Source organism: Ovis aries, chromosome X (assembly GCF_016772045.2).
Source record: "Ovis aries strain OAR_USU_Benz2616 breed Rambouillet chromosome X, ARS-UI_Ramb_v3.0, whole genome shotgun sequence".
In the NCBI taxonomy this organism is placed as follows: domain Eukaryota; kingdom Metazoa; phylum Chordata; class Mammalia; order Artiodactyla; family Bovidae; genus Ovis; species Ovis aries.
This window is the reverse complement of record NC_056080.1, coordinates 74231059-74257770: the sequence shown is the minus strand read 5'-3', so window position 1 is coordinate 74257770 and position 26712 is coordinate 74231059. Positions and strand designations below refer to the sequence as shown.

Sequence of the window (26712 nt, the reverse complement as noted above, 5' to 3'; positions counted from 1 at the left end):
CCTTCTCCAGCTATTTCTTATGCCTCTGGTGTAATTCCTTCTGTGTTCTGAAAAGGATCTTTTTTTTTTTTTTTTTTTAGTCTCCTATTTCATTCATTTCCTTTGCACTCTTTAATGTATATAAACTCTTAATTTTAAAAGTCAAATTTATTCATTTTCCCTCTTATGGTTCATGCTTTTTGTGTAACATTTTCTTATCTTGTGTGTATTAAGATATTCTCTTATATTATCTAAATATTTTATTGTTCGTGGTTCACATTTAGGTCTATAATCTACTTGGGATTAATTTTTGTGATGGTAGGGCTCCAATTTCCCTTTTTCTGATATGTATACTTGATTGATTTAACATTATTTGTTGAAAAGACTACTTTACAGAGTTAACATTGCATAAATCAGAGTCCTATAAGTATTTGTCTATTTCAAGATTCCCAATATGTCTCATTGGTATATTTGTATATTTTTGTGCAAATAGCATATTCTTTTTATTATTACAACTTTATAAATCTTGTCAATAATCTTATTACATCCTTCTTCATAGAGGATGTCTTGTCTATTCTTATCCTTTTGTATTTTCATACAAATTTTAGCATAGTCTTATCAATGATCACAAAATTCCTACTGGCATATTGATTGCAATTTTGTTGAATTTAGACATGCTTTACTACATGGAGTCTTTAATCCATAAACACAGTATTTGTATATAATTTAGGTCTTTGATTTCCAACAATAAAATATTCTTACATAGAAATTTTCCTTTTATTCATTGAACTTTTATATAGGGCACTCTTACAAAACATTATTTTATAAACATTTGTTATTGTTGTAGAGAAATATGTGATTTTTTTCTTTTTTTTTGTGATTTTTTTCAATTTGTTATTTTTTCATCAATGTTGCTGAACTCCTTTATGAGTGCTAACATTTTGTACATAGATTTTTAAAAAGTTTCTAAGTAAACAACCATGTAACCTATAAATAATATTTTTTTAATTCCATTTCAAACATGTAGAACACTGGGCTATTTTTGCCAACCACTCTGTACCTCTATGCAGTAAGATTATATAATCCAGACCATTGTCATGTGACTTGCTTGTGTATCTCTTTCTCACATCTATTACTTGGGAATTGGACATATGATATACTTTGGCCAGTGGCACATGAATTAATATGTTTGCCATGTTTGAGGCAAAGCTTTAAATGCCACATGTGGATTGGCTTAGGGTTTCTCTTTATTAAAATTTTTGTTAGAATATGGTTGATTTGCAATGTTGTATTAGTTTATGCTATATGTAAAGTGAATCAGTTATAAATATACATATACTACTCTTTTTTAGATTATTTTTCCATGTATGTCATTAGAGACTACTGAGTAGAGCTTCTTGTGCTACATAGTAGGTCCTTATTAGTTATCTATTTTATATATAGTAGTGTGTATGTGTCAATTCCAATCTCCCAATTTATTCCTATCCCCCATTCTCCTTGGTAAAGCTAAGTTGGCTTTCTACATTTGTGACTCTATTTCTATTTTGTAGATAAATTCATTTGTACCATTTTTTTTAGATTCCACATACAATAAATATCATATGACATTTGTCTTTATCTGACTTAACTTCAGTCAGTATAACAATCTCTAGGTCCATCCATGTTGCTGCCAATGACATTACTTAATTCTTTTCTATGGCTGAGAAATATTCTATGTATGTATCACATCTTCTGTATCCATTCCTCTTTTGATGTACATTTAGGTTGCTTCGATGTCTTGTTTTTTATAAACAGCACTGCATTGAGCACTGGAGTGCACATATCATTTTGAATTGTGGTTTTCTCCAGATAATTCCCAGGGATGGGATTGCAGGATTATGTGATAGCTTTTTTTCAGTTTTTTAAGGAATCTCTATACAGTTCTCCATAGTGGCTGTACCAATTTACATTTCCAGCAACTGTGTAGGAGGACTCCCTTTTGTCCACACCCTCTCCAGCATGTATCATTTGTAGAATTTTTGATGCTTTTCATTCTGATTGGTGTGGGGTGATACTTCACTGTAGTTTTTATTTTCATTTCTCCATAGGTGGAAAACAAAAATAGATCCTTCTCCAAAAGAGATATGCAGATGGAAAAATGTACATGAAAATATGTTCAACATCACTAATTATTCAGTTCAGTTCAGTTGCTCAGTCTTGTCTGACTGTTTAATGACCACATGAATTGCAGAACGCCAGGCCTCCCTGTCCATCACCAACTCTGGTAGTGCACCCAAACTCATGTCCATCCAGTCAGTGATGCCATCCAGGCATGTCATCCTCTGTCATCCACTTCTCCTCCTGGCCCCAATCCCTCCCAGGATCAGGGTCTTTTCCAATCAATCAACTCTTCACATGAGGTGGCCAAAGTATTGGAATTTCAGCCTCAGTATCAGTCCTTCCAATGAACACCCAGGACTGATCTCCTTTAGGATGGACTGGTTGGATCTCCTTGCAGTCCAAGGAACTCTCAAGAGTCTTCTCCAACACCACAGTTCAAAAGCATCAATTCTTTGGTGCTCAACTTACTTCACAGTCCAACTCTCACATCTATACATGACCACTGGAAAACCATAGCCTTGACTAGAAGGACCTTTGTTGGCAAAGTAATGTCTCTGGTTTTTAATATGCTATCTAGGTTGGTCATAATTTTCCTTACAAGGAGTAAGTGTCTTTTAATTTCATGGCTGCAATCATCATCTGCAGTGATTTCGGAGCCCCCAAAATAAAGTCTGGCACTGTTTCCACTGTTTTCCCATCTATTTCCCATGAAGTGATGGGACCAGATGCCATGATCTTAGTGTTCTGAAGGTTGAGCTTTAAGCCAACTTTTTTTTTTTCCTGTTATTAGATAAATGCAACTCAAGGTTTAGGCTTTAGATGTGACCTCGTTCTGATCAAGAATGTATCCCAGATAGGGACCGGTGCTTAACCTGGTAATAAAAATAAGAAGATATGTAGCAGCACTGAGTAGAACTGTACCCAACCAACAATCTTCATGTAATGTGAGCAAGAAATAAATGTTGCTGAAATATTGGAGTTACTACAAAAGAAAAAGCTGAAATAAAAAAATAATCTTCATAACTTTCACTTTTTATCAATTATTAAGCTTTGGTCTTTCTGTTCCAAATTCACCCTTCTATTATCTTTGTGGTGCTAGGGCTAAAATAGAGTAATTTTCTATTTGCAAACTGGTTCTGCATTAGATGATTTGTTCTAATTTTTTTTTAAATTTTATATTGGAGTACAGATGTATAGAACAGTCTTTTGGACTCTGTGGGAGAGGGCAAGGGTGGGATGATTTGGGAGAATGGCATTGAAACATGTATATTATCATATGTGAAACGAATCGCCAGTCCAGGTTTGATACATGATACAGGATGCTCGGGGCTGGTGTACTGGGTTGACCCAGAGGGATTGTATGGGAAGGAAGGTAGGAGGGGGGTTCAGGATGGGGAACACGTGTACACCCGTGGTGGATTCATGTCAATGTATGGCAAAACCAATACAATATTGTAAAGTAATTAGCCTCCAATTAAAATAAATTTATATTATAAAAACATGAGATTGCCAAAATATAAAAATAAAACAGTACTGTGTATAGCAAAGTGATTCAGTTATGCATATATCTATACTTTTTCAGATTCTTTTCCCATTTAGGTTATTATTGAGTACTGAGAAGCATTCCTTGTGGTATACTGCAGGCCCTTCTTGGTTATCTATTTCAATGTATTTAAATACATCAGTGTGTACATGTGAATCTCTAACTCACAATCTCCACCTCATCTCCACCATCTTCCCTGTAACCATAGGTTTGTTTTCTAAATCTGTGAGTCAGTTTCTGTTCTGTAAATAAGTTCAGCATTAAAGGGAGATTTTAAGGTTAGGAAAAAGTAAAAGGAATTTTCTCTTTACATTCCTGTTGGAATACAATGGTATTTTACCCTAGCAATAGCATTTGGTTCTAGTAGCAGTTGTTTCCAATGTCTCATAGTTTTCCATAGTCCCCAAACCAACCTCATTGTGCTTTCTTGGAGACATTAACAAAAGTTGGAGATACTAGCAGTAACCCTTCACCAATATCTGAATCCCAGCTCCATGAGGCCCCCTTCAAGCTACTGAGTACTGTTGTTAGCTAGGCAGCAGCTCTTATAGGTAAACAGATCGCAGCTTCTCAAAGTTTTCCCTCCAAGCTTCTAGATTTTGACAACCCTAACCTCTTTCCTTTGTCTCCCAGCCCTAAGGGTGGTATCTGTTCCTGAAATTAGTTTCTTGTTACTTCAGTTTTACTAATTTACCTTTTCAAACTTCTAATACCATTTAAACCAATTCACGCTATTCACAGTATTATTGAGTTGAATTATCTCCAAGTTAGCCATCTTCTTGACATTGAGCAGTCTGGGGTCTCTAGTTTATGGCTTCATTGTCTTTCCCTATCTTAAATTAAAACAATTTGACGTATCATAAAAGTGTAATTTTGAAGTGGATTTTGGTATTTCCTTTCTAATAAGTATTATGAAGTTTCCCTTCTATAAAAGTTAAAAGAAGTTGAATTTTGCCAAATACATTTTTTCCATATATTCAAATAGTTGTATGATTTTTTTTTTCTTCTTTAGTCTGATGCTGTGGGTATCTGAATGTTCAACCAACATTTCATCCCTTGGATAAAACCAATTCAGTCATTATATAGTATCCTTTGCATATACTCTTGAAATTAGTTTACAAATATTTTGCTTAAGATATTTGTATGGACTTTCATAGGTGAGAATTGTGTGGTGATTTTCCAGCCTTCTGTCTTGGTGAGATTTTATTTTGTGTGTGTGTGTTTCTAGGAATAAAAACATAACATGAGATATTACGTGAGATATTATCTCTCAGCAAATGCTTAAGTGTACAATAGATCATTGTTAACTATAACCATTATGTTGTAAAACAGATCTCTAAAACGTTTTCATCTTTCATTACTGAAACCTTATACCCATTGAACAGCAATGCCCCCTATCTTATTTTCCACTTAACCCCTGGGAACCAACATTCTACATTTTTTTTTTGTATGTTTGAGTAAAGTACAAGAAGAATCAAGTAATATTTGTCCATCTATGACTGGATTATTTCAGTTAGCATTGTGTCTTTGAAATTCATCCATTTTACAGTGTATGACAGGGTTTCATCCTTCATTATGGCCAAATTAATATTCCATTTATACATATACAACATTTTTTTATTCATTCAATCACAAATATTTATATTGTTTTCACCTATTGTCTACTGTGAATATTTCTGTAAATAACATGGGAATGCAACTATCTCATCAAGATATCCTAATTTTAATTACTTTGGATAAACCCCTAGTATTGGAAACTGTTGCATCATATGGCAATTCTAATAAAATTTTTGAGGACCTACATAATATTTTCCTTTAGTGGCTGAACCACTTAACATTTCTATCATCAGTGCACAAGAGTTCCAATTTATTCACAGCCTCATCCACACATTTTCTGTTTACCTTACTTTAACAAAAAAGGATGGCCAATCTAACCAATGTGAGGTAATTTCTCATTATGGCTCTGATTTCCATTTTCTGATTACTATGGGTATTGAGCATATTTTCATATACCAGATAGTCATTTATGTTTCTTCTTTGAAGAAAAGAATATTCAAATCCTTTTCCTATTTTTAATTGAGTTATTTCTTTCTGCTATTGACTTATGAGTTTTTTTATTTATTTTAGATATTAATCCTTTATCAAATATATGTTCTGCAAATATTTTCACTCATTTCATACATCACCTTTTATTTTTTAAATATAAATTTGTTTATTTTAATTGGAGGTTAATTACTTTACAATATTGTATTGGTTTTCTCATACATTGATATGAACCCCCCACAGGTGTACATGTGTTCCCCATCCTGAACCCCCTCCCTACCTCCCTCCCCATACCATCTCTCTGGGTCATCCCAGTGCACCAGCCCTGAGCATCCTGTATCATGCATAGAACCTGGACTAGCAATTCATTTCACATATGATAATATACATGTTTCAAAGCCATTCTCCCAAATCATCCCTCCCTGGCCCTCTCCCACAGAGTCCAAAAGACTGTTCTATACATCTGTGTCTCTTTGCCATCTCGTACATAGGGTTATCGTTACCATCTTTCAAATTCTATATATATGTGTTAGTATACTGTATTGGTGTTTTTCTTTCTGGCTTACTTCACTATGTATAATAGGCTCCAGTCTCATCCACCTCATTAGAAATGATTCAAATGTGTCCTTTTTAATAGCTGAGTAATATTCTATTGTGTATATATACCACAGCTTTCTTATCCATTCATCTGCCAAAGGACATCTAGGTTGATTCCATGCCCTAGCTATTGTAAATGGTGCTGCGATGAACATTGGGGTACACATGTCTCTTTCAATTCTGGTTTCCTTGGTGTGTGTGCCAGCAGTGGGATTGCTGGGTAGTTCTATTTCCAGTTTTTTAAGTAATCTCCGCACTGTTCTCCATAGTGGCTGTACTAGTTTGCATTCCCACCAAGCTTTTATATCTTCATATACATACTTTCCTGCTGCTGTTTAGCATCCTTTCATTTTAACACAGCTGATTTCCTTTAGCACTTGTTAGTGCTAATGGTAAAGAACCCACCTGCCAGTGCAGGAGGCATAAGAGACACGGGTTCGATCCCTTAGTTGGGAAGGTCCCATGAAGAAGGAAATAGCTACCCACTCCAGTATTCTTGCCTGTAGAATCCCATGGACAGAGGAACCTGGCAGGCTGCAATCCATAGTGTTGCAAAGAGTTGAACACGACTAAAACAACTTAGCGCAACATTTATTTTAAGGCAGGTCTAGTGGTGATAAAATCTCTCAGCTTTTTTTTTTTTTTTTTTTTCCTGTCTGGGAAGGCCATTCTTTCTCATTTTTTTAAGGATAGTTTTTTGGTCTACTATTCTTGCTTGCCAGTTTTTATTTATTTATTTATTTTCCGTTCAACACTTAAGTGATCCAACTCCCTTCTCTCCTGCTATGTTGCTGCTTGAGAAAGCATTGATAGCTTTATGGGTTTTGTTTTGTTTGCATGTGGTGAGTCACTTTTTCTTGATGCTTTCAAAATTCTGTTTTTATCTTGGACTTTTGACAATTTAATTAGAATATATTTTGACATGGATTTTTTTGAATTCTTCCTAGTTGGACTCTTCATATTCTCAACTATGGATTTCGGCTTCCTTTCTTGGATTTTAGAAGTGCTCAGTCATTTTCTTTTTCTTTCTTTTTTTTTTTTAATTCTTTTGACTGGATAATTTCAAATACCCTGTTTTCATGTCCTCTGATTTTTTTCCTTCTGTCTATTTAAGCCTACTGTTGAACTCCTAAGAATTAAATTTATCTTTTATATTCCTCGTCTCCAAAATTTGTTAACTTGTCTTTTTAATATTTACTCTTTAGTTTCCATTTTATGCATGTATCGTTTTCTTCTAAAAGATCTTGTAGAGCATCTTTATGACATTTATTTTGAATTATGTGTTTGGTAATTCATATTCTTCTGTTACTTTAGGGTCATTCTCTGGGGATTTATTTTGTTCCTTTATTTGAGTCATATCTGCATGTTTTTTCATATGTCTTATAACTTTGTGTTGGAACCTGTCCATTTGGAAAGCCATCTGCCCCAGTTTTTATGGACTGGCTTCACACAGGAGAACTCTTTCTCAGTAATCAGCCTGGCTAGACTTCCCTGGTGTCTCAAACAGTAAAGTGTCTGCCTATAATTCTGGAGACTCAGGTTCAATCCCTGGGTGGGAATGATCTCCTGGAGAAGGAAATGGCAACCCACTCCAGTACTCTTGCCTGGAAAATCTCATGGATGGAGGAGCCTGGTAGACTACAGTCCATGGGGTCACAAAGAGTCGACACGACTGAGCAGCTTCACTTCACTTCAGCCTGGCTAGAGATTCTGAGGGACATTGAAACTATTTAGGAGGTTGCCAGTTCATAACTATAGGGGGCTCCAGCTCCTTTTTCATAATAAAAATTTTAATAATATCTTGCTATTTCTGGTGAAAGTTTTCTGGTTTTATAGGAGCAAGTACCTCATTTTCTTTGTGTCCACTAGCCAACAGGCATTCAAAGTAAGCCAGTTCTGCATCAACACCCTGAGTCAAGTAAAATTTGAATTAGTCTCTTAGGTAGTTATCTCAAAATTCAAAATTCTAGACTAACATTCAGTTCTTCTGCTCCCCGCTTGAGGGAGAAGCCTCATGTTGTATGTTGTACATTACCTCACAATTGTGTTGAATCATGCTGGCTTCAGCAAGTATTCTTCTTTGCTGTCAGTGGCCCATAGGTTGCCAAACTATCTGCTTCATCAGCACTCCAAATGAGATGCAAAGAAAATCAGTCTTCTGGCAGTCCTCCAAAAAGTTGGGACACTGGACACACACACACACACACACACACACACACACACACACACACACCACTCTTCTCTTTCTCTGTTCTGTCACAAGGTGGAATATTTGCTCACAGGACTGATCTATCTTGGCTTGGGAATGACAAAAATGACTTTTAAATGCCTCTTCTTATCTATCTCAGTGCAACTAGTCTCAGTTTTGTACTTTCCTGAAGTATAGCAGCATCTTATTTGGATTCTGGAAATCTCATATAGGTTTCCAGTGTGTACTTTTTGTTATGTTGATATTACTGTGGGGGAATGACTGCTGGGAATTTCTATTCTGCCATCTTGTCAATGTCATTGTTCTCCCTTTGGCAGTTTGGTATCAGTAATACGGTAGTCTCAATAAATTAATTTTGAAATGTATCTTCACATTTGTTTAGAGAACACTTTTCTTTTCAACTTTTTCCTGCTTCTTGACTATGTTGTGGAAAGGTAAGACTTAATAGTTAATTGACTTTCATATAAATAAGTTTAAAAAAAAAACATTTGGCTTGTTATTATGAGCACTTTACTATTAGACATAATATTTCTTTTTGTACTCTTAGCACCTGGCACAGAGATGACACTTGATGCATGTTTGTTTAATGAATGAATCAATTAATGAATAAGAACAGCATAGTAAGCAACTTTCAAATAATGAATATTATACTACTATTACAATAATTATATTTTATTTTGTTTTTAGTCTAATATATCTATAGATAAATTTTCCTAAAAGAGATGTAGAAGATAGAGCAATTCTATAGTGGAAACCAATATTCACCAGAATAGTATCACAATTGAAAACATATTTTTTGGATATGAATCAAATTCTACTTCAAGTTTCTAGATTGATGATATTATTTTTCTTTAGAAAATAACTTGTTTCAACTTATTTTATGGGCTTCTCAGGTGACGCTAATGGTGAAGAACCCGCCTGCCAATGCAGGAGACATAAGAGATGCAGGTTCGGTCGCTGGGTTGGGAAAATCCCCTGGAGGAGGGCATGGCAACCCACTCCAGTATTCTTGTCTTGAGAATCCCATGGACAGATGAGCTTGGCGGGCTATAGTCCATAGGGCCCCAAAAAGTTGGACATGACTGTATTGACTTAGCACGTATGGAGGCCTTGATCTAAATTAAATGAATTATTATATTCTTATTGATAGCAGCTATTTTTCCAAGGAAGATTTTAGTACTTGCACTAATATATGAATTGTATTCAGCAGTGCTTCATATAGAGATGGAATGACCTTTTCAGAAAGTACAGTAGATGCTATATGGAGTAGTTAGTAGTAACATTTTAGACAATATATAATGGGTGAAGGTAAGGGTGAGAAGGACCCTTAATATATTTACTTTTCTGGAATGATTTATTTAAAAGTTTGGTTTTCAGTTGTTGTTCAGTCCCTAGGTGGTATCTGACTCTTTGTGACCCCATGGACCACAGCATGCCAGGCTCCTCTGTCTTCCACTATTTCTTGTAGTTTGCTCAAATTCATGTCCATTGAGTCAGTGATATGATCTAACCATCTCATTCTCTGCTGACTCCTTCTCCTTTTGCCTTCGATCTTTCCCAGCATCAGGATCTTTGCCAATGAGACAGTTGTTAGCATCAGGTGGCCAAAGTACTGGAGGACAGAGGAGTAAAAGAACACTTATTGATAAGCTGAAGACAGACAACCCATTATTTAAGTAACTGTTATGTGAGATATATTTGTAAACCATATTAATCTTTAGGACAGTTGTAGTTAGCAATATATACTCAAGTGTATTATTTTCTTTCATGAAATTATCTTTCTGCCTGTCCTTGTATATCCCTAAACAAAATAATTAATTTTTGTATGTAGGGACAGAGGAAGACTAAAATCCATTCACAGGTTCAAGTAGGGTAGGCCAAGGTACAGATTCCATAACAAATAATGACAACATGAGTTTGTTGAAAATGCATTGAAGGTGAGAAATATTTGATATCAGAAAGGGCAGAAGTGCCAAAATGAAAGATTAACTAGATATAACAACTGGAACAGCAGGGAAACGAGGATGAATGACAACTCAAATGCTGCTCTCAGGTAATTTACCTTTTAATAGGAAGATACGAATTATATTCATATATTAACAACCAGGAAACACAAGAACTGATGGATCAAAATGAATACAAGCCTTAGAAATAGATCAGAGTTCTGGAGGTTCCCTGATGGTCCAGGTGTTAACCCCTTAGTTGTTCAGTCATTGGAGGTTTTGAAGTGAGTGTCTTAAGGAGAACTGAAATATCAGGAAGAGCAAGAGTTGAAAATTGGGACAATGAATCTTTACCAATCTGTACATACTATTTCCTTGGAGTAAATGATGGCAGAATAGAAGGACGTGTGCTCATTTTCTCCTGCAAGAATTCCAAAACTGCAACTCACTGATAAAAAAAAAAAAAAAAAAAGTCAACAGGATAATGTTGTATCCCACCAAAAAAAGATACTGCACATGGAAGGGCAAAGGAGAAGCCCCAAGAAGACAATAGGAGGGACAAAATCACATTTAGAATCAAACTCCATGCCCACCAGAGACTCTTGCAGGGCTCAAACAAAACCTTATCTAAACTAGAACCCAGAGACCCCACAGAGACTGAGCCAGATCTGCCTTTAAAGGTTTGAGTGTCTCCTGCAGAGGCACAAGTCAGCAGTGGCACACTGCAGGAATATGAGATCTGGCTACAGCAGAACTGGGAAGCCGGCTTGTGGCCTAAGTCCTCTCGGAGGATGTCGCCATTAACTCAATCACAGAGCCACCAAAACAGACTCTTAGAGGGCAAAAACAAAACCTTGTGCACACCAGGACCCAGGAGAAAGGAGCAGTAATCCCAAAAGAGACTGAGTCAGACTTGACTGTAAATGTTCAGAAGTCTCCAGTGGACGCCTGGGTCGACAGTGGCTGGCTGTGGGGCTGGGACACTGAATACAACAGTGCTGGCATAAATTCTTTTGAAGGAGGTCAACATTACCACCATTACCCTTACCATAGTTTGGCCTTAGGCCAAACAACAGAAAATTGGATTAAAGATTTACTGAGCATGGCCCCACCCATCAGAACAAGACCCAGATTCCCCTAGAGGCAGTCCCTCCCATCAGAAGACTTCTACAAGTATCTTATACTTATCCATCAGAGGACAAACAGAATGAAAACCACAATCACAGAAAAGTAACCAGACTGATCACATGGACCACTATCTTGTCTAAATCAGTGAAACTATCAGCCAGGCCCTGTATTGCCACTCAAGATGGGAGGGTCATGGTAGAGAGTTCTGACAAAATGTGGTGCACTGGAGAAGGGGATGGCAAAGGACTTAAGTATTCTTGCCTTGAGAACCCCATGAGCAGTATGAACAGGCAAAAAGAGGTTCTATGATGACCTAAAAGACCTTTAGAACTAACATAAAAAAAAAAAAAAGATATCCTTTTCATCATGGGGACTGGAATGCAAAAGTAGGAAGTCAGGAGATATCTGAATAACAGTCAAGTTTGGCCTTGGAGTACAAGATGAAACAGGGCAAACACTAACAGAGTTTTCCCAAGAGAACACACTGGTTATAGCGAACACTGATATGCAGATGACACCACCCTTATGGCAGAAAGTGAAGAGGAGCTAAAACCTCCACATGAAAGTGAAAAAGGAGAGTGAAAAAGTTGGCTTAAAGCTCAACATTCAGAAAACGAAGATCATGGCATCCGGTCCCATCACTTTATGGGAAATAGATAGGGAAACAGTGGAAACAGTGCCAGACTTTATTTTTTGGGGCTCCAAAATCACTGCAGATGGCGATTGCAGCCATGGAATTAAAAGACACTTACTCCTTGGAAAAAAAGTTATGACCAACGTAGATAGTATATTCAAAAGCAGAGACATTACTTTGCCGAGTAAGGTCCATCTAGTCAAGGCTATGGTTTTATCTGTGGTCATGTATGGATGTGAGAGTTGGACTGTGAAGAAGGCTGAGCATCGAGAAATTGATGCTTTTGAACTGTGGTGTTGGAGAAGACTCTTGAGAGTCTCTTGGACTGCAAGGAGATCCAGCAAGTACATTCTGAAGGAGATCAACCCTGGGATTTCTTTGGAAGGAATGACCATAAAGCTGAAGCTCCAGTACTTTGGCCACCTAATGGGAAGAGTTGACTCATTGGAAAAGACTCTGATGCTGAGAGGGATTGGGGGCAGGAGAAGGGGACGACAGAGGATGAGATGGCTGGATGACGTGAGTCTGAGTGAACTCCAGGAGATGGTGATCAACAGGGAGGCCTAGCTTGCTGCAGTTCATGGGGTCACAAAGAGTCGGACACGACTGAGTGACTGAACTGAACTGAACTGACTGTACACACAGACATCACCAGATAACCAATACTGAAATTAGATTGATTATATTCTCTACAGCCAAAGATGGAGAAGCTCTGTAGAGTCAGCAAAAACAAGACTGGGAGCTGACTGTGGCTCAGATCATGAACTCCTTATTGCCAAAATCAGGCTTAAATTGAAGAAAGTAGGGAATACCACAGACCATTCAGGTATGACCTAAATCAAATCCCTTATGATTATACTGTGGAAGTGACACATAGACTCAAGGGATTAGATCTGATAGACAGAGGGCCTGAAGAACTCTAGAGGGGAGGTTCGTGACATTATACAGTAGGTGATGATCAAAACTATCCCCATGAAGAAGAAATGCAAAAAGCCAAAATGTTTGTCTCATGAGGCCTAAAAATATCTAAGAAAGAAGAGAAGCAAAAAGCAAAAGAGAAAAGGAAAGATATACACATCTGAAGGCAGATTTCCAAAGAATACCAAAGAGAGATAAGAAAGATTTCCTGATTAATCAATGCAAAGAACCAGAGGAAAACAGTAGAACAGGAAAGACTAGAGATCACTTCAAGAAAATTAAAGATACCAAGGGAATATTTCATTCAAGTCAGTCAGTCAGTTCAGTTGTTCAGTCATGTCTGATTCTTCCTGACCCCATGGACTGCAGCAGGCCAGGCTTCCCTGTCCATCAGCAACTCCTGGAGTTTACATAAACTCATGTCCATTGAATCAGTGATGCTATCCAACCATCTCATCCTGTGTCGTCCCCTTCTCCTGCCTTCAATTTTTCCCAGCATCAGGGTTGTTTTTTTTTTTTTTTTTTTCCCAATGAGTCAGTTTTTCACTTCAGGTTGTCAAACTGTTGGAGTTACAGCTTCAGCATCAGTCCTTCCAATGAATATTCAAGACTGATTTCCTTTAGGATGGACTGGTTGGAACTCCTTGCAGTCCAAAGGAGTCTCAAGAGTCTTCTTCAACACTGAAGTTAAAAAGCATCAGTTCTTCAGCACTCAGCTTTCTTTACAATCCAACTCTCTGATCCATATATGACTACTGAAAAAAACAAAAGACAAAAAACAAAAAACACCAAAACATAGCTTTGACTAGACAGACTTTCTTAGCAAAGTAATGTCTCTGCTTTTAAACATGCTGCCCATGTTGGTCGTAACTTTTCTTCCAAGGAGCAAGCATCTTTTAATTTCATGGCTGCAGACAATATCTGCAGTGATTTTGGAGTCCCCTAAAATAGTCTACCACCCACTGTTTCCATTGTTTCCCCATCTTTGTCATGAAGTGATGGGACTGGATTCCATAATCTTAATTTTCTGAGTGCTGAGTTTTAAGCCATCTTTTTCACTCTTCTCTTTCACTTTTATCAAGAGGCTCTTTAGTTCTACTTTGCTTTCTGCCATAAAAGTGGTGTCATCTGTATATCTGAGGTTATTGATATTTCTCCTGGCAATATTAATTTCAGTTTGTGCTTCACCTTTTAGGATTTGAAATGAAACTATAACCCATGCCATGTATGGCTACATAAGATGAATGGGTCGTTGTGGAGAGTTCTGAAAAAAACGTGGTCCACTGGAGAAGGGAATGGCAAACCACTTCATTATTCTTGCCTTGAGAATCCCATGAACAGTTCACTTCAGTTCAGTTCAGGCGCTCAGTTGTGTCCGATTATTTGTGACCCCATGAATCGCAGCATGCCAGGTTTCCCTGTCCATCAGCAACTCCCAGAGTTCACCCAAACTCATGTGCATCCAGTCGGTGATGGCATCAAGGCATCCCATCCTCTGTCATCTCCTGCTCCTCTTGCCTCCAATCCCTCCCAGGATCAGGGTTTTTTCCAATCAATCAACTCTTCGCATGAGGTGGCCAAAGTACTGGAGTTTCAGCTGTAGCATCATTCCTTCCAAAGAACACCCAGGACTGATCTCCTTTAGAATGGACTGATTGGATCTCCTTGCAGTCCAAGGTATTCTCAAGAGTCTTCTGAAACACCACAGTTCAAAAGCATAAATTCTTCGGTGCTCAGCTTTCTTCACAGTCCAACTCTCACATCCATACACGACCACTGGAAAAACCATAGCCTTCACTAGACGAACCTTTGTTGGCAAAGTAATGTCTCTGTTTTTCAATATGCTACCTAGTTTGGTCACAACTTTCCTTCCAAGGAGTAAGCGTCTTCTAATTTCATGGCTGCAATCACCATCTGCAGTGATTTTGGAGCCCCAAAAAATAAAGTCTGGCACTGTTTCCACTGTTCCCCATCTGTTTCCCATAAAATGAGTTTAGTTTTCTCTATGTTGAGCTTTAAGTCAACTTTTTCACTCTCCTCTTTCACTTTCTGCCATAAGGGTGGTGTTGTCTGCATATCTGAAGTTATTGATATTTCTCCTGGCAATCTTGATTCTAGCTTTTGCTTCTTCCAGCCCAGCGTTTCTCATGATGTACTCTGCATATAAGTTAAATAAGCAAGGTGACAAAATATAGCTTTGACATATTCCTTTTCTTATTTGGGTCCAGTCTCTTGTTCCATGTCCAGTTCTAACTGTTGCCTCCTGACCTGAATATAGGTTTCTCAAGGGGCAGGTCAGGTGGTCTGATATTCCCATCTCTTTCAGAATTTTCCACTGTTTATTGTGATCCACACAGTCAAAGGCTTTGGTATAATCAATAAAGCAGAAATAGAGGTTTTTCTGGAACTCTTGCTTTTTCCATGATCCAGTGGATGTTGGCAATTTGATCTCTGGTTCCTCTGCCTTTTCTAAAACCAGCTTGAACATCTGGAGGTTCATGGTCCATGTGCTGCTGAAGCCTGGCCTGGAGAATTTTGAGCATTAATTTACTAGCATGTGAGATGAGTGCAATTGTGCAGTAGTAGCTTGATCATTCTTTGGCATTGCCTTTCTTTGGAATTGGAATGAAAACTGACCTTTTCCAGTCCTGTGGCCACTGCTGAATTTTCCAAATTTGCTGGCATATTGAGCGCAGCACTTTCACAGCATCATCTTTCAGGATTTGAAATAACTCAACAGGAATTCCATTACCCCCATGAACAGTATGAAAAGGCAAAAATATAGGACCTTGAAAGATTAACACCCCAGGTCAGTTGGTGCACAATATGCTACTGGATATCAGTGGAGAAATTACATGCAAAGATGAGCACAATAAAGGACAGAAACAATATGGACCTAACAGAAGCAGAAGATGTTAAGAAGAGGTGGCAGGAAACATAGAAGAACTATACAAAAAAATATATTAATGACCCAGAGAACCATGTAGGTGTGATCACTCACTTAGAGCCAGACATCCTTGAATCCAATGTCAAGTGGGCCTTAGGAAGCATAAATACAAACAAAGCTAGTGGAGGTGATGGAATTCCAGCTGAGCTACTTTAATTCCTAAAAGATAATGCTGTGAAAGTGCTTCACACAATATGCCAGCATATTTGGAAAATTCAGTAGTGGCCACAGAACTGGAAAAGTTCAGGTTTTATTCCAATCAAAAAGAAAGTTAATTCCAAAGAATGTTCAAACTATTACACAATTGCACTCATCTCACATGCTAGCAAAGTAATACTCAAAATTCTCCAAGCTAAGCTTCAACAGTACATGAACCAAGAACTTCCAGATGTTCAAGCTGGATTTGGAAAAGGCAGAGGAACCAGATATCAAACTGCCAACGTTCCCTTGAATCATAGAAAAAGGAAGAGATTTCCAGAAATAACATCTAAATCTGCATTATTGACTACACTAAATCCTGTAACTGTGTGGATCACAGCAAACTGTGGAAAATTCTTAAAGAGATGGGAAGACCAGACCACCTTACCTGCCTCCTGAGATATCTGTATTCAGGTCAAGAAGCAACTTGCAGAAAGGGACATGAAACAGACTGGCTACAAATTGGGAAAATAGTATGTCAAGGTTGCATGTTGTCACCCTGATTGTTTAACTTATATGCGGTGTACATTATGTGAAATGGCAGGCTGGATGGAGCATAAGCTGGAATCGAGATTGCCAGAAAAAAATATCAATAACCTCAGGTAAGCAGATAATACCACCCTTATGGCAGAAAATGAAGAAGAACTAAAGAGGCTATTGATGAAAGTGAAAGAGGAGAGTGAAAAAAGTTGGCTTAAATCTCAATAATCAAAAAACTAAGATCGTAGAATCTGATCCCATCACTTCATGGCGAATAGATCAGGAATCAATGGAAACAGTGACAGACTTTATTTTCTTGGGCTCCAAAATCACTGCAGATGGTGACTACAGCCATGAAATTAAAAGATGTTCACTCCTTGGAAGAAAAGCTATAAGAAATTTACACAGCATATTAAAAAGCAGAGACATTACTTTTTCAACGAAGGCCCATATAGTGAAAGCTATGATTTTTCCAGCAGTCATGAATGGATGTGAGTGTTGGACCATAAATAAAGCTGAGTGTTGAAGAATTGATGCTTTTCAACTGTGGTGTTGGAGAAGACTCTTGAGAGTCTCTTAGACTGAAAGAAGATGAAACAAGTCAATCCTAAAGGAAATCAGTTTTGAATATTCATTGGGAGAACTGGTGCTGAAGCTGAAGCTCCAGTAGTTTGAGCAAGCTCCAGGAGTTGGTGATGGACAGGGATGCCAGGCATGCCCCAGTCCGTGAGGTTGCAGAGTCATGCACAACTGAGCAGGTGAATTGAACTGAACATAGTATTTCAATATTTTAACAATAAATAGGACTGTTTTGAAGCTGACATAACCCTGGGTACTGGAAATGGAAAAATGACAATAGATAATAAAGTTTTTTATATCTCAAAATGAGGTCAAAAATGTAAGAGTATTGGATTCTATGTGAAGTTAGACTTCATGGACAAAGTAACACTTCAACTGGGTCTTGAAATATAAATAAGCATTTGACATATTAGAGGCATTCCAGAAACATGAATTGGAAACATGAACTTAAATATGCTTGTCTAAATATGCTATGAAATGTTATATTATGAAATATTTGCTCCTGTTGCTGCTGCTGTTTAGTCACTCATTTGTGTCTGAATCTTTGCAACCCCTTGGATTATCACTCACCCCGCTCTTCTGTTTACAGGATTATCATGGCAAGAATACTGGAGTAGGTTCTCATTTCCTTCTCCAGGGTATTTTCCCCACCCAGGGATCAAATCTACATCTCCAGCATCTCCTACATTAGCAAGCAGATTATTTACCACTGAACTACATGGGAAACCCATTATGAAACATTTAGGAAGCCTCTAATTTCTCAACTGAACTGAAATGTAAGTTGCAAGCAAACAAGTGATATATGATGGTGTTGGAGAAAGGTAGGAAAATTGATTTGCCTAAAATCATACGTCTAGTAAGTGGAAGAGTATTTATTTAAAATTTAATTCTCTCAGGCTCTAAAAACTATAATTTTCTACCACACTTGTGTTTTATGATGACTTTTTTTAACTTTTTATTTTTACTTTATTTTACTTTACAATACTGTATTGGTTTTGCCATATATTGACATGAATCCACCACGGGTGTACATGCGATCCCAAACATGAACCCCCCTCCCACCTCCCTCCCCACAACATCCCTCTGGGTCATCCCCATGCACCAGCCCCAAGCATGCTGTATGCTGCATCGCACACAGACTGGTGATTCAATTCTTACATGATAGTATACATGATTCAATGCCATTCTCCCAAATCATCCCACCCTCTCCCTCTCCCTCTGAGTCCAAAAGTCCGTTATACACATCTGTGTCTTTTTTGCTGTCTTGCATACAGGGTCATCATTGCCATCTTTCTAAATTCCATATATATGTGTTAGTATACTGTATTGGTGTTTTTCTTTCTGGCTTACTTCACTCTGTATAATCGGCTCCAGTTTCATCCATCTCATCAGAACTGATTCAAATGTATTCTTTTTAATGGCTGAGTAATACTCCATTGTGTATATGTACCACTGCTTTCTTATCCATTCATCTGCTAATGGACATCTAGGTTGTTTCCATGTCCTGGCTATTATAAACAGTGCTGCGATGAACATTGGGGTACATGTGTCTCTTTCAATTCTGGTTTCCTCGGTGTGTATGCCCAGCAATGGGATTGCTGGGTCATATGGCAGTTCTATTTGCAATTTTTAAAGGAATCTCCACACTGTATTCCATAGTGGCTGTACTAGTTTGCATTCCCACCAACAGTGTAAGAGGGTTCCTTTTTCTCCACACCCTCTCCAGCATTTATTGCTTGCAGATTTTTGGATCGCAGCCATTCTGACTGGTGTGAAGTGGTACCTCATTGTGGTTTTCATTTGCATTTCTCTAATAATGAGTGATGTTGAGCATCTTTTCTTGTGTTTGTTAGCCATCTGCATGTCTTCTTTGGAGAAATGTCTATTTAGTTCTTTGGTCCATTTTTTGATTGGGTTGTTTAGTTTTCTAGAATTGAGTTGCATAAGTTGCTTGTATATTTTTGAGATTAGTTGTTTGTCAGTTGCTTCATTTGCTATTATTTTCTTCCATTCAGAAGGCTGTCTTTTCACCTTGCTTATATTTTCCTTTGTTGTGCAGAAGCTTTTAATTTTCATTAGATCACATTTGTTTATTTCTGCTTTTATTTCCAGAATTCTGGGAGGTGGATCATAGAGGATCCTACTGTTATTTATGTCGGAGAGTGTGTTTTGCATATGTTCTTCTCTAGGAGTTTTATAGTTTCTGGTCTTACATTTAGATCTTTAATCCATTTTGAGTTTATTTTTGTGTGCGGTGTTAGAAAGTGATCTAGTTTCATTCTTTTACAAGTGGTTGACCAGTTTTCCCAGCACCACTTGTTAAAGAGATTTTCTTTACTCCATTGTATATTCTTCCCTCCTTTGTCAAAAATAAGGTGTCCATAGGTGTGTGGATTTATCTCTGGGCTTTCTATTTTGTTCCACTGATCTATATTTCTATCTTTGTGCCAGTATCATACTGTCTTGATGACTGTGGCTTTGTAATAGAGCCTGAAGTCAGGCAAGTTGTTTCCTCCAGTTCCATTCTTCTTTCTCAAGATTGCTTTGGCTATTCGAGGTTTTTTGTATTTCCATACAAATCTTGAAATTGTTTGTTCTAGTTCTGTGAAAAATATGGCTGGTAGCTTGATAGGGATTGCATTGAATTTGTAGATTGCTTTGGGTAGTATACTCATTTTCAATATATTGATTCTTCCGATCCATGAACATGATATATTTCTCCATCTATTTGTGTCCTCTTTGATTTCTTTCATCAGTGTTTTATAGTTTTCTATATATAGATCTTTAGTTTCTTTAGGTAGATATATTCCTAAGTATTTTATTCTTTTCGTTGCAATGGTGGATGGAATTGTTTCCTTAATTTCTTTTTCTACTTTCTCATTATTAGTGTATAGGAATGCAAGGGATTTCTGTGTGTTGATTTTATATCCTGCAACTTTACTATATTCATTGATTAGCTCTAGTAATTTTCTGGTGGAGTCTTTAGGGTTTTCTATGTAGAGGATCATGTCATCTGCAAACAGTGAGAGTTTTACTTCTTTTCCAATTTGGATTCCTTTTATTTATTTTTCTGCTCTGATTGCTTGACTCTTTTTTTTTTTAAAGGCAGAGTTTTTTGAAAACTTTTTGAGTTTTACGACAAATGTCTATATAGTCAAGGTTATGGTCTTTCCTGTGTTGACATGCAGTTGTGAGAGCTGGACCATCATGAAGGCAGAACGCCAAAGTATTGATGCCTTCCAACTGTGGTGCTGGAGAAAGCTGTGGAGAATCCCTTGGACAGCAAGGAGATAAAACCAGTCAATCTCAAAGGAAATCATCCCTGAATACTCATTGGAAGGACTGATGCTGAAGCTCCAGTATTTTGGTCAACTGATGCGAATAGCTGACTCATTGAAGAAGTCCTTGACCTGGGAAAGATTGAGGGCAGAAGGAGAAGAGGGCATCAGAGGATGAGATGGCTGGATGGCATCACTGATGCAATGGACATGAACTTAGGCAAATTTTGGGAGGTGGTGAGGGACAGAGAGGCCTGGCATGCTGCAGTTCATGGGGTTCAACGAGACAGACAGTATTGGGTGACTGAACAAACAAAATTTTTGAAAGGCAATCTTACACACATATATAATGTAATATTTACTGTGTTTTAATTGAAGTAAGGACTATGCATTGCAACCCCTTAGATGCCTCTGTGGCAAAATCTATTGCTCTGTAAGCATTCTTTTTCCATTCAAAAATTTCCCCACACCACAAACTTTATAAACAAAGTTTTATGGGGGACCAGTGGAGAGAGTGACTAATCCATTCTGGAAAAGTCAGAACAATTTGTAATGGGAAGTGCCACACTACCTGGACTTTGACTGAAAAATAGACATTCATAAGACATAGAAGAGAGGAGTGAAACTGCAGAAGGAATAGAGGAAGAAAATGATCGTTATAAAAGAGTGCCTTGCCAGAAAGTTATTAGAGCTAATCAATGAATACAGGAAAGTAGCAAGATATTAAATTAAGAGGCAAAAATTACTTGCATTCCTATACACTAACAATGAGAAAACAGAAAGAGAAATTAAAGAAACAATTCCATTCACCATTGCAACGAAAATAATAAAATAGTTAAGAATAAATCTACCTAAGGAAACAAAAGACCTATATACAGAAAACTATAAAAGAGTGATGAAAGAAATCAAAGATGATGCAAATAGATGGAGAAATATACCAGGCTCATGGATTAGAAGAATCAATATCATGGGAATGAGTACACTACCTAATCTATAGATACAATGCAATCCCTATCAAGCTACTCATGGTATTTTTCACAGAACTAAAACAAATGATTTCACAATTTGTATGGAAACACAAAAAACCTAAAATAGCCAAAGCAATCTGGAAAAAAAAGAATGGAACTGAAGGAATCAACCTGCCTGACTTCAGGCTCCGCTACAAAGCAACAGTCATCAAGACGGTATGGTACTGGCACAAAGACAGAAACATAGATCAATGGAACAAAATAGAAAGCCCAGAAATAAATCCACACACCTATGGACACCTTATCTTTGACAAAGGAGGGAAGAATATACAATGGAGTAAAGACAATCTCTTTAACAAGCGGTGCCGGGAAAGCTGGTCAACCGCTTGTAAAAAAATGAAACTAGAACACTTTCTAATACCTCACGCAAAATAAACTTGAAATGGATTAAAGATCTAAATGTAAGACCAGAAACTATAAAAACTCCTAGAGGAAAACATAGGCTAAACTCTCTCCAACATGAATCATAGCAGGATTCTCTATGACCCACCTCCCAGAGTAATGGAAATAAAAGCAAAAATAAAAAAAAAATGGGATCTAATTAAACTTAAAAGCTTTTGCACAACTAAAGAAACTATAAGCAAGATGAAAAGACAGCCTTCAGAATGGGAGAAAATAATAGCAGATGAAGCAACTGACAAAGAATTAGTCTCAAAAATATACAAGCAACTCCTGTAGCTCAATTCCAAAAAAATAAATGATCAAATAAACAATCAAAATATTTTATTTTATAAAAACTAAAAATAATAAAAAATGGGCCAAAAAATTAAACAGATATTTCTCCAAAGAAGTCATACAAATGGCTAACAAACAGATGAATAGATGCTCAACATCACTCATTATCAGAGAAATGCAAATCAAAACCACAATGAGGTACCATCTCACGCCAGTCAGAATATATGCTATCCAAAAGTCTATAAACAATAAATGCTGGAGAGGGTGCAGAGAAAAAGGAATCCTCTTACATTGTTGGTGGGAATGCAGACTAGTCTAGACACTATGGAGAACAGTGTAGAGATTCCTTAAAAAACTGGAAATAGAACTGCCATATGACCCAGCAATCCAACTGCTGGGCATACCCACCGAGCAAACCAGAATTGAAAGAGATACGTGTACCCCAGTGTTCATTGAAACACTGTTTACAATAGCCAGGACATGGAAGCAACCTAGATGTCCACTGGCAGACAAATGGGTAAGAAAGCAGTGGTATATATACACAATGGAATATTACTCAGCTATTAAAAAGAGTGCATTTGAATCAGTTCTAATGAGGTGAATGAAATTAACGCATATATATGGAATTTAGAAAGATGGTAATAATAACCCTATATGTGAGACAGCAAAAGAGACACAGATGTAAAGAACAGACTGTTGGACTGTGTGGGAGAAGGCGAGGAAGGGATGATTTGAGAGAATAGCATTGAAAAATGTTTATTATCATATGTGAAATAGAGCCCCAGTCCAGGTTCGATGCATGAGACAGGGTGCTTAGGTCTGGTGCCCTAGGATGACCCTGAGGAATAGGATGGGAAGGGAGGTTGGAGGGAGGGTCAGGATGGGGAACCATGTACACCCATGGCTGATTCGTGTGAATGTATGGCAAAAACCACCACAATATTGTAAAGTAATTAGCCTCCAATTAAAAATTTTAAAATATATATATATATATATATAACATAAAATAAAAAAATAAAAGAAGGTTTTAGCTTACTCACAGCTAATGAACTTGGACATTAACCTGTGAGTAAAGTGAATCATTGATAGATTTTCGGCAGCAGAGTATGATAAGAAAACTGGCATTTTAGAAAGATGATTCTGACATCAGGATGTAAAATGGAATGGAGCATCAGAAAGGCCAGAGAAAAGTAAGTCATTTAGGCGGTTTTTGTCCCATCAAGAAATGAGGTTGGTCTAAACTTAAATCCTTGTGGCAAAGTAGCTCCATACTATGTATTGAGGGAGGATGAAGGAAATTCATTATTATTTGATTATTCAGTATTCAGGTATGGATACCCTAATTGTCAGCAAGATAGATTATCTGTTGGGATTTTTCATAGGCAAAATTAAACTTAGATTTGATATTTTGATAATTTGGCAGACTGTTCCTCGTTGCCTTTACAAGTACTATTCATAAGCTTTAAATGACTCCCAAATTCTCTATGATCTTTTCCTTTGCTTTGCAATGGGTTTTTTAGAAACAACAATTCAGCAAAATCATACTGATGTTCTAAGACACAAACTTTTTTTGTATTTCTTAAAAGTGTTCCACAGCATGACTAGAAACAACATGTATAGCTTCCTGTGTTCTAAAGCACTCTTAAGGTTTTTTTTTTTTTTTCCCCATAAAGTAAGGGTTATATATGAAGAACAGTGAGAAAACCAATTTGAGTACATGATTTAATTTATATTTTCCATAAATTAAAAACATTATTTATATATTATATATCATGTATTTTATATATTAGTTTCATTGAAATCCATTTTAGCTACTACTATTTTAGGGCTATCTTATATTGTCAGAGGGCTTCAGAAACCTACACTTGACTATATATGCTCATAATTTTTTTAGAGTCTTTAGGTTTCATTTATGTCAAAGGCTTGATGCAGAAAGAAGACAAGTGTGAAGATTTCCTTGATTTGCTGATGAATGTGGTTTAAAAAATATTTTGCCACAGAGAAATTTGTACCAGACACAAAGCCACAGGTTTTCCTGTTTTCCAAATGAAGTTGTAAACAAAACAGAAGTAATTTAAATATTTGCCAATAGGGTTGATTCGGTGAGAATCTTTGCATTCATTAAGTTCATCTGCCCAAGTTAGTCTTATGTGACTGAAACATATGGCAGTGTTGCATGTGAAAACAGAAGGAATTTCTAGCTAAGAGCCCTTAACAGTTTAAGATTTTGTTCTTTATATTACGTGGTGCAAGATTTGACTTCTCTAAGGCTTTTGGAATAGTTTCCCTGGAGGCTCAGACAGTAAAGAATCTACTTCCAATGTGGGAGATCCGGGTTTGATCCCTGGGTCAGGAAGATCCCTTGGAGAAGGGAATGTAAACTCACTCCAATATTCTTTTCTGGAGAAGCCCATGGATGGAGGAGCCTGGTGGGCTACAGTCCATGGGATCACAAAGAGTTGGACACAACTGAGTTACTAACACACACACACGGCATTTGTCCTCAAGATAATGGTGTTATTTCTTCCTTCTCCACCTCCTTTCACCTCATTACAGTATACTAGGGTTTGTACCAACAGTATTTAGTCAACATCTTTTTATTTCTTGCATTTTTCCATTTAACACAAAACACCCTCATTTTGGAGGCCATTTCTTTTGGGGAGATAGATTTTTGCATGCTTCATTTAGGCATAAATACTCATGCTATCAGCTAATTGTGTTGCCTTTATGATTGTGATGGGATAGAAAGCTTGGAATGTAGGGCCTCCATCTTTACCAACTTTTACTTTTCCCCCCTCTTCATCTATGCTGTTTTCTTTATCTCCATTTACCCTTCTTCAATACCTCTGTTCACTGTAGTTCCAAGAAGCAGGAAGTTGGTGAGGATATGAAAGTCATATAGAAAGCACATGCAGTTATTTTCTTTGCTGTAAGTCTTTATATGCATGCTATCAACATAAGTGGCCAAGACATGAAAATGCACAATTAAATCCATTTTTGTCAGTTAGTTGTGATGTTAGCTCATAAGAGTAAAATGTTGACTTTTCATAAATTTTGTGAACTAGATATTAAGTCAATCATTCTTAAAAATTAAATTATATAATCAAAATTAAGTAAATTATAAAAATGTGACAAGTATTTATCATTTCTTTTTTACTACATTTTACTATTATACATGTTTTTAAGGTTATTACATCTATTGAACTTGCACAGTGGAGATAGTATATAATGATGTGTCACAGCATTACTTCCCAATTATGCTCTCAATGATACCATGTTCTAGCTTGAAACTGGAAACAGTGAGAGTATTTGCACTATGGAAATCAGTGTTTTACAAATAATTATTCAATTTTTTTAACTTAAATCAATAAACTATAGTCCATGGTCCAACTCTAGCCTGCCATCTATTTTGTTAAATAAAATTTTACTGGTATATAGGCAATTCCAGTGCTACAAGGATGGAGTTGACTATATGACTTGCAAAACACAAAGTATTTACACCATGTCCTCCTGTATAAAATATTTGCCAACTTTTGGTCTAAATTTAAAAATATGGTTGAGAAAATGTTCACAAGTAAAGTTAAATTTATAAGTGCAACATGTCTGTGACTGTGATACTGTGAGTACCACAACATTTTTTATTTCTTCTGTTTATTTATTTATGTAAATTTACAATATTGTATTGGTTTTGCCATACATTGACTTGAATCCACCATGGGTGTATATCTGTTCCTTATCTTGAACCCCCCTCCCACCTCCCTCCCCATCCCATCCCTCTGGGTCATCCTATTATTATCCTATTATATATTATCCTATTATACAGAGTGAAGTAAAGGAGAAAGAAAAACACCAATACAGTAAGCTGCTGCTGCTGCTGCTAAGTCGCTTCAGTTGTGTCCGACTCTGTGCGACCCCATAGACGGCAGCCCACCAGGCTCCCACGTCCCTGGGATTCTCCAGGCAAGAACACTGGAGTGGGTTGCCATTTCCTTCTCCAACGCAGGGAAGTGAAAAGTGAAAGTGAAGTCACTCAGTCATGTCCAACTCTTAGCGGCTAAGGCATATATATGGAATTTAGAAAGATGGTAACAATAACCCTGTATGTGAGACAGCAAAAGAGACACAGATGTATAGAACAGTCTTTTGGACTCTGTGGGAGAGGGTGAGGGTGGGATGATATGGGAGAATTGCATTGAAACATGTAAATTATCATATGTGAAACGAAACGCAAGTCAAGGTTTTATGCATGATACAGGGTGCTCGGGGCTGGTGCACAAACATTTTAAAAACTGTTATTTAAGTATTTGAGAATTACTATCCAACTCAGTGGAGAAGGCAATGGCACCCCACTCCAGCACTCTTGCCTGGAAAATCCCATGGACAGAGGATCCTGGTAGGCAGCAGTCCATGGCGCCGTGAAGAGTCAGATACGA

General features: G+C 37.2%; 1 long non-coding RNA gene across 1 annotated transcript in view; it reads left to right on the top strand.

The window, feature by feature from the left end:
- LOC132658848 (uncharacterized) overlaps nt 1-26712 on the top strand; it is a 61018-nt gene that overhangs the window by 28822 nt on the left and 5484 nt on the right. Inside the window, exon 3 of the long non-coding RNA XR_009598924.1 lies at nt 17888-18074. This is a non-coding gene — a long non-coding RNA (uncharacterized LOC132658848). The remainder of the gene's footprint in view (nt 1-17887; nt 18075-26712) is intronic.